The sequence below is a fragment of the Syzygium oleosum genome, unplaced genomic scaffold (genome assembly GCF_021117445.2).
Source record: "Syzygium oleosum isolate NSW1041296 unplaced genomic scaffold, Sole_v2.1 Sole_v2.18, whole genome shotgun sequence".
Classification (NCBI taxonomy): domain Eukaryota; kingdom Viridiplantae; phylum Streptophyta; class Magnoliopsida; order Myrtales; family Myrtaceae; genus Syzygium; species Syzygium oleosum.
Genome location: NW_026607502.1, coordinates 2,156,665 through 2,166,121, shown reverse-complemented (window position 1 = coordinate 2,166,121; position 9,457 = coordinate 2,156,665). Strand labels below are relative to the sequence as shown.

The window sequence follows — 9,457 nt, the reverse complement described above, 5'->3', positions numbered from 1 at the left end:
TGCCTTGCTCTTACAAATTTTGGAAATTGTTGGACATTGATTTGAGATTCAGGATTGATAATGGATTTGTAGAGTGCCCATGAATTGTTTGTATTTATGCGTGGCTAGGGGAGATGAGGAGACAGGGCTCTATTTTATTGGGGAGTAAAGTTCACTCGGTCGAAAGATTGATTATAAGGTCCCAAAAAACAAGATGGGTGATTCAAGAAAAAGACATTTCTATTCGTGGACTTCAAAAGATGTGTGACTTTGGTCTCACAATTATCTTTCGCGACAATGTTAGCCTATATATTCTTATTTTTAAGATTTAAGTGCTCTTTTCATTGCTAACAATTTAAGATTTGAATCCGATTGTTCTATTTCCTTTTGACGGAAAAATACAATTGATGATGCAACAATTGCTTGACAAGTATGGTGTTCTGTATCAAATAAATAGTTTGCTCCTCAACTTAGATGTGTAATATTGGAAAATGATCAAACGAAGAAAAATTTGTATAAATTTATTTGTGTGACAAGAGAAATCTAAATTGGGCTTTAATCAGGCCCAATATATCAAGATCTCGTCTATATTTGACCTGATATTAAAGCCCAAACCCATTTCATGATTTACACGCATCACTCAGGCTAGACTTTCAACACCCCCTTTATGCCCCCAGACCCAACCCTCGAGCTCCCTCACAAACTTGACAATCCAGTCCATGGAGATGCCCGTTCTTCAAAGCCAACAATATAAGGAGAAAAGTGCCAAAAATGGATCTTGGGTAGGGTCGCTAAATTTGCATTACATATAAATTAATCAATTTGGGTCAAACCATTTTTTATCCGATGCAAACCCAACCCGACCTGCCCATTTGATGGCTTTATGCCCGCCTAGAAATCCATTAACTTTTTCTCGGTGGTTCACCTCAAGAAAGGTCGCAACATACATCAAGCTAACAAGACGCAGAGAAGTGAAGGGACCATTGAGTAAACCCTCGAATATGTGTCGATGCGCTGCCTTGGTCAAGTGAATTCCATCCCAACTTACGAAAGCTGAAGGGTCTGTGCACACAGTCATGCCCTTGGAACCACACAAGGTGGAGACGTTGAAATTGTGTGGTCCACCACTTCCACAACAAGCTACTTGTGTACCTCCATAGAACCCTGAAAAATAGAGGACAATGATCTCACTACTCACCCTTATAGGTTCATCAACTACCACAAATTTTTAATTTACTTTGATGCTACTCAGTGAGTTATCTTTGCTTCTTGTAACATTACCGTGACGGTATATATTGCCTGAACCCCGTGACATGTTTGATGAGACTTCATATGGGACTAGACTTTTTAACGCGCTTTGATTATCATCTCTAACTATTTTTAGTTTATATTGAGCAAGCAAATGGAAATTCAATGCAACGTGCAAAATATATAATTCTTTTTTTGTATCCAGAGAGCTTTTCAAATACTACAGATGAGGAAGAAGCTTTAACCAAAAGTACGATAAATCTTCTATCTATAAAAATAATTGGAGGTTTTATGAAACTAAGATGAAACGGTATCTGCGAAATTGGTATTTCCATGCACCAATAATGTCGCTGAGTACGAAGCATGCATTCTCAGCTTACAATTAGCCCTCTCGATGAAAATAAAGAGGTTGCAAGTATATGGAGATTCTATGCTCATCATATTACAAACAACTGGTGAATGGCAAACTCGAGATGCCAAGCTGATCCCCTATCACAGATACTTAGAAGAGATGATAGAAGAGTTTGAAGAAATAACATTTAATTATCTTCCAAGAGCTCATAATCATTTTGCAGATGCTCTTGCAACTTTGTCATCTCTACTGCAAGCCGAAGATGGTATGAATATCAAACCATTGAGAATTGATATTCTTGAACAACCAGCTCATTGCATGGTGATCCAAGCAGAGTTTGACAACGAACCATGATTTCACGACATCAAAAGGTATCTTCAATCTGGGGAATTTCCTGAAGGAAGCCAATCAGGTGACAGAAAATTTGTAAGGAAGATAGCCAACAAGTTTTTCCTTGGTGGTCAAACCCTATACAAGAAATCATTTGATTCAACTCTACTAAGATGTGTGGACGCTACAGAAGCTGAACAGATCATGAAATAAATTCATGAGGGCAAGTGTGGACTACACATGAATGGACATCTCCTAGCCCGAAAGATTATGAGGTTGGGATATTATTGGATGACAATGGAAACAGATTGCATCTAACATGTGAGATGTTGTCATCAATGTCAAGTTTATAGACACAGAATCAATGCACCGGCAAATGAGCTGCATCAAATGTGAGAGCCATGACCATTTTCAATGTAGGGCATCAATATGATTGGTCCAATCAACCCCAAAGCCTTAAATGGACACCGGTTTATCTTGGTTGCAATTGATTGTTTCACCAAGTGGATTGAAGCAAACTCCTACACGAATGTTACTGCCAAGAATGTTGCGAGATTCATTAGGCGGGATATCACTGCTAGATATAGAGTTCCAAAAACAATAATTACAGACAACGGCTCAAATCTAAACAACAAGATTGTGGATGATTTGCTCGAACATTTCCACATTCGACATTTAAACTCGTCTCCATATCGCCCGCAAATGAATAGAGCAGTTGAAGCAGCAAATAAGAATATCAAGAAGATATTGGCCAAGACAGCTGAAAATTATCGTGACTGGCATGAAAGGTTGCCGTATGCTACCATAGTCTTTTGGTGCATGAAACAAACGCATGGCAGCTCCATAATAATCGGCATAGATAATTCTTGCATGGCCATATTTCTGTCCCAGAATCTGCAACTCTCGCTGGAGATAATCGTTATGGTACATGGCGAACTCATTATAAACTTTGAGACAACCAGTTGTTGAATCATAGTCCAATTTATTAGAGCTTGGATATGATGCGAAGTTTGAGGGCGACCAACCCATTGGGAAATTCCGCGGCACTACTAACTCCACCACCCCTTCTTCGATGAGCATCTAAAACAATCACATGCCATGGGAATAAATTTATTGGAGTACTAAGAAAAGGTTAAACATGGAGTGTAGCAACTTGGTTTAGTAAGATCTTATTGAACAAATAGTATTGTGCTCAAGTCAATTGCAGGAAAAGAAGAGGGCGGCCATACGCTGGTGGCATTGGTGATGGCTCCAACAACAATTGGCACAATGGGACGGAGCTGCTCAAAGCTTGCACCATGGACGAAAGCAAGATTGTAGTCGTTTCCACCAATCTCCCCCACTAGAAATAAAGATTTCTTGAAATATGCATTGCAATCTGCGAAAAAAAAGATTGAAAGCAAAATTAAAATGACGAAATGACTCAAGTAATAGATCGTAATGACCGGATATATTCCTGTACTTTAGTTAATGAGGGATTGGTTTGATTTTCATTTGATAATGCAAGAGAACAGAAGTAGAAACATATCTATCTAGAGACCCGTGAAATGCCCTGCAAGCCCTATAAACCGAGAAATGACCTCTAGTGTCTGAGTTGGAGATCCGAATGTCTCAACTAACTGCCTCAACCGTGGATGGCTATCCTATGGAAGATCTATGAGCTACATATACGTGATATCGATCAAATCACCTCAACGGATAGCCATATCTTGAGTGAATTAGGTCGATCAAACGGAATGGAAGCACACAAAAGTTATTGATATAATTATCAGTCCTCAATCGGAGCATACAAAAATAGGGTTTATACCTTGTTGCGTAGTGCAAAGAGAAGATTTGAGTTTCTTGAACCACTGGAGCTAAACGCTTAATGAATAATTCGTCATTGTGAACATTGGAATCTGTCGAGCTGCAAAGAATGTCGGATCAAGCGCTGTGGCACCAGCAACTGCAAAATTAACTCCTCTACGAGCATCAACTGAGCCGTTGGCTACCTCAAGATATGGCTTCAGATAGGCTAACCCAAACGCTTCCGCTGCATTTATATATAAGTAATGCAGATGCACCAATTAAACATCTAAAATTGACACCCCAATGACGATAAAGATGGTTAAAGATTGTTATTAGCTCCATTGTAAACGAAAAAAGAAATATACGTACTGTCGTAAGTGAAAGAGCCTGATCTCAACACCCAACGTAGAAAAATAGTTTTTCTTTTTGCGTGGATATGTACTGCTAAAAATACAAATATTTACCACACAAACAGTGGCCTTTTGTTTTAAATGTCCGTTCTTTCCGTTCCTTTCCCTAACACGAGCATGCATTTACAAAAGCAAAGAAGAGTCAGGAGAACTGCATACCAAAGAAATCAATTACAAGACGTCCATCTGAATAACGACTGGTCGGATGCCCAAAGAAGGTCTTGCCGTAAGGCAAATTCGGCAGGATTGGATGTTCCCCCGCAGATCGGAGGTAGTTCCCGGTGTTGCTTAGGGAGTCGCCGAAGTTGAAGATCGACTCGTACCTATGCAGGATCATTGAGTCGGTCCTCGAAGCGAGGCAACAATGCAGAAGGATCGAGATTATCACACCATATTTCATGGCAATTGAGTGTTTGATAGACAGAAAAGTGTTGGGGATGCTAAGAGAGTTGGGCAACAATCTTATGTGCTCTCTTGCTAATTTTCAATTGGTGAAATTTGGGGGTTTTCAAGGTGAGCTTAAACAGCAGAAGACGACGAATAATGTTTGGGGGGGGGGGGTGGTGGTGGTTGGTGTGGTGGGGTTTGGGGGTGTGGTGTTGTCGTTATATATTACTAGCCATTCCAACGAGGCAACAAACGTTGTGATCCTTGATTATCATATTATTTGTTGCATCGTTTTGAACCTCCTCCAATATTTTCTAGAAGAATTAGATAGAAATTGAAAACCATAAGTTCATAACTAAGAGATACTGAAAAGCATATCCATAGGATATTATTACTTTATTATGAATTGAAAACGTCTTGGAATATTAAATTTGGAAATTATTTTTATAGTTCTTTTGTATGGCATACAATTTTTTTAGCTTATTATACTTCTGACCAAATCCCCAAACAAAAAGTATGTGCGTATGCACAGCACAACAATAGCTTTACTTTTTAAACGATACAAAATGCGTAAACTTTTACTTTTAGAGATGCGCTAAGTTTTTCACCCTTACAAAACTAATGAATTTTCTCAAAATCATCGATTTGGAACATGAACTTTTGGTTTGGTGCAAACATAACTCGATTCACTAATCCTGACTCCTTCAATTTTGAACTATTCATTCTTATTTCTCTTATTTCTCTTTTTCACTGAATCAAATGAGTTTCTTATTGAAAAATGCAACAACGTTTGTTATACGTGATGAATTTCGCCTTGATGACATGGGGATTAAACTTGTCGATGCCGTTAGTCACGTTTTGGTACCAGCTTGCATGAATGAAATTCTTAACGGAAAATTTTCACTGAAGGTGGTGAGTGCTCTGTCGCAATTTTCAGAGTAACGGAGCCCTTTCCTCCAAATTTCCCGACGAGTGGGGCTATCGTTACGACCACTGTTCCCCAAGAACACGACAGTGCATCGTGGGCCATGATTTTCAATTCCAAGGAACGGGCAACCTTTCCGAAGGGAACTTACAAGTATGGAAGCACCGAACTTAGAGAGATCATCTCGAAAAAGCTAAACCTAATTCATCTTTATGAGCACTTAGCTACGTGATCTGCATTGTGACTTGTCATGATTTCGAGGTCATTCTCTCTCTACTCGTGCAATTAGTTTGGTGGTCAGTGACTTGACGCATGCGAGCGAGAGAGAGAGAGAGAGAAGCAGATCACGCCGCCTCGGTGTTGTGAACTCCATCCCAAAGTATGTAAGCTGATGGATCTACACACATAGTTGTGCCCTTGGAACCCCACATCTTTAAGGCGTCGAAATTGAATGGTCCACCAGCTCCGCAACAAGCTTTCCGTATCAAATTACCGAAACCTGAAAACAAGAGGACATTGATTTCACTACTCACCCTTAAAAATTCATCAAGAGCCACAAGTTTTCCACTAATTTTGATGCTATGTAGTGAGATGTCCATGCCACTCTGTTTTGCACTAACCTTGTGACACATCCGAGGAGACTTAATACAAGACTAAACTTTTCAACGCGCTTTGGTCGTCATCTCAAATTATTTTTAGTTTATGTTGAGAAAGCGAAGGGAAATTCAACAGAGTGTGCAAAAAATATATTTCTTTTTTTTTTCGCTGAGAACTTCTCTACATGGAAAACGGTTTGAATTATTGCAAAAAAGGACAAAAAGGTTGATTCTTAGGGAAATCGGGTGAACCATATTAAACCAAAAGTAGGATAAGTCTTCTATCTATATACATAATTGGAGGTTGTATGTGCCTATTCACCATTTATCATGAAACTAAGATGAAAGGAAACTCACCATACTGTTTTGGTGATTCAAATAGACGCATGGCATCTCCATAATAATCCGCATAGATGATCCTTACATGGCTATATTTTTGTCTCAAAAGCTGCAACTCTCACTAGAGAATCGTTGTGGTACCTGGCGAATTCATTAAAACGATTGAGTCAACCAGTTGTCATATTAACGTCGTCCTTAGTAAAACGCGGAACGGTCGCCAGGTATGACGTCGAGCAATCTATCGGCTAATTCCGCGGCACTACCAACTCCACCTCCCCTTCTTCGATGAGCATCTAAAATAATCACATGCCATGGAAATAAATTTATTGGAGTAGTAAAAAACGGTTAACCGCATAGATAGCAACTCGGTTTTGTAAGATGTTGTTGAACAAGTAGTATTGTGCTCATGTCATTGCAAGAAAAGAAAGGGCCATACACCAATGGCATTGGTGATGGCTCCAACAACATCTGGGACAGTGGGACGGAGCTGCTCAAAGGTTGCACCAAGGGCGAAAGCAAGATTGTAGTCGTTTCCACCAATCTCCCCCACTAGAAATAAGGACTTCTTGAAATATGTATCGCAATCTGCGAAAGAAAAGAACGAATGCAAAATTCAAATGACGAAACGACTCAAGTAATTGAATAAAAGATGGTAATGACCGGAAATATCTGTGTACTATAGTCACCCAATGATAGATTGCTTTTATTTTCATTTAATAATGCAAAGGCACAGAAGTAGAAACCCATCTATCTAGAGACCCTTAAAATGCTATGCAAACTCCATAAACCGATAAAATTAAGGCCTTTGGCCTAAGTAAGTGACCCTGACTCGGAGCAGCTTGCATGCAATTGATAGAATTCAAATGAATGACCTTCAGTTTCTGAGTTGAAAATACGAAATACGCCAACTTTGGGTGGTTATACTACGAAAGATTTACAGGCTACATATACTTGAGATCTACCAAATCACCTCAATGGATGACCATTTCTTAAGTGAAAAAGATCGATGACACAAAATGGACGTACACAAAAGTTATTGCTGTATATGTCAGTCCTCAATGGGAGCATACAAAAATAGGGTTTATATCTACCTTGTTGTGTTGTGCAAAGAGAAGATTTGAGTTTCTTGAACCACTGGAGCTCAACGCTTAAGGAATAATTTGTCAGGGGGATCGTTCGAATGTGTCGAGCTTCACAGAATGTCGGATCAAGCGCTTTGGCACCAGCAACTGCAAAGTTAACTCCACCGCGAGCATCAACCGAGCTGTTGACTACCTCAAGATATGGCTTCCGCCGCATTTTCATATAGTAATGCATGTACACCGATTAAACATCTAAAATTAACACCCCAATGACGATGATGATGCATGAAGATTGTTATTAGCTCCATTGTAAACGAGAAGTTCTTTTTCCTATTATACATACTCATGCCGTTTTGAAAGAAAAATAAGAATTGCGGTCAGTGGGGAAAAGTGCCAAAAAAGTCATAAACCTTTTGTATTAGTGTCAATTTAGTCCTAAACCTTTTTTTGGTGCTAATTCAGTCGTAAACCTTTTGTATTGGTGCCAATTTAGTCCTAAACCTTTTTTGGGTGCCAATTAAGTCTTAAACCTTTTAAATTGATGCCAATTCAGTCCTAAATCTTTTGTTTTTGTGCCAATTTAGTCCTTCAGGTCAATTTTGACCTGAATTTGCCGACGTGGACGCCTGCCAGCCGGCGGCCGGTCACCGGCGCCGACGTGGCGCTGACGTTGACAATTTTAATAATATTTTAATATTTTCTTGAATTTTTTTTTCCTTTTTTTTCTTTTTTTCCAAGGAGGGAGGACCAAAAAAATTGGAAAAAAAAGAAAAAAAACGAAAAAGAATAAAAATTCAAAAAATTATTAAAATTGTCCACGTCAGCGTCACGTCGGCACCGGTGACCGGCCGCCGGCCGGCAGGCGTCCACGTCGGCAAATTCAGGTCAAAATTGACCGGAAGGACTAAATTGGCATAAAAACAAAAAGGTTTAGGACTGAATTGACATCAATTTAAAAGGTTTAGGACTTAATTGGCACCAAAAAAAGGTTTAGGACTAAATTGGCACCAATGCAAAAGGTTTAGGACTGAATTGGCACAAAAAAAAGGTTTAGGACTAAATTGGCACTAATACAAAAGATTTATGACTTTTTTGGCACTTTTCCCGCGGTCAGTGAAAGAGCCCGATATCAACACCAAACGTAGAAAAATAGCCCTTTCTTTGAGCGTGGATATATACTGCCAAAGATCCAAATATTCACAACAAAGACAGCGGCCTTCTGTTTCGAATGCCAGTTCTTTTCCCTAACGCGAGCATGCATTTACAAAAAGCAAAGAAGTTTCAGGAGAACTACGTACCAATGAAATCAATTATAAGACGGCCATCTGAATAACGACCGGTCGGATGCCCGAAGAAGGTCTTGCCGTAGGGAAACTTCGGCACGGTTGGAGATCCCTGCGCAGATCAGAGGTAGTTCCCGGTGTCGTTTAGGGAGTTGCCGAAATTGAAGATTGACTCGTACTTATGCAGGATCGTCGAGTGGGCCTTCAAAGCAACCCAACATTGTAGAAGGATCAAGATTATTGCAGTATATTTCATGGCAACTCTTGAGTATTTTCGAGAGATGTGTCTTAGAGACGTGCTAAGAGAGTTGGACAACAATTTTATGTGCTCTCCTGGTAATTTCAATTGGTGAAGTTTGTGGTCTTCAAGGTGAGCTTAAATAGCCGGAGGCGGTTCAAGCAGTTCATTGTGCCCTTTGCTTATAATAGAAATGTGAGATGGATGGGCGACGAACAATATGGGGGGGGGCATGAGAACGTCGTTTTGTCATTATCAAGTCGTTTTGTTATTACCTCTTCCTTAGCCATTCCCATGAGGCGATAAAGGTTGCTGATTCTAGAACTTCTTTTCGGTTGTTGAGAATGTCGTTTTCCCGATTTTCTGCATCATTTTGATCCTCCTCCAACATTTTTCTAGAAGAATGTAAACATCTTGGAATATTGAATTTATCACGAAATGAAACATTTTGGAATATTGAATTTGGGAATTTTTTTTATAGTTTTTTTTAAGGCGTAAAA

The 9,457-nt window shown here is 39.5% G+C and overlaps 2 pseudogenes; both read right to left on the bottom strand.

Moving 5' to 3' along the window:
• Positions 1 to 281: 281 nt before the first annotated feature.
• LOC130140438 (GDSL esterase/lipase At5g45910-like) lies at positions 282 to 4,444 on the bottom strand (annotated as a pseudogene).
• A 1,319-nt stretch (positions 4,445 to 5,763) lies between these two features.
• LOC115666090 (GDSL esterase/lipase At5g45910-like) lies at positions 5,764 to 9,247 on the bottom strand (annotated as a pseudogene).
• Between the last annotated feature and the right edge of the window lie 210 nt (positions 9,248 to 9,457).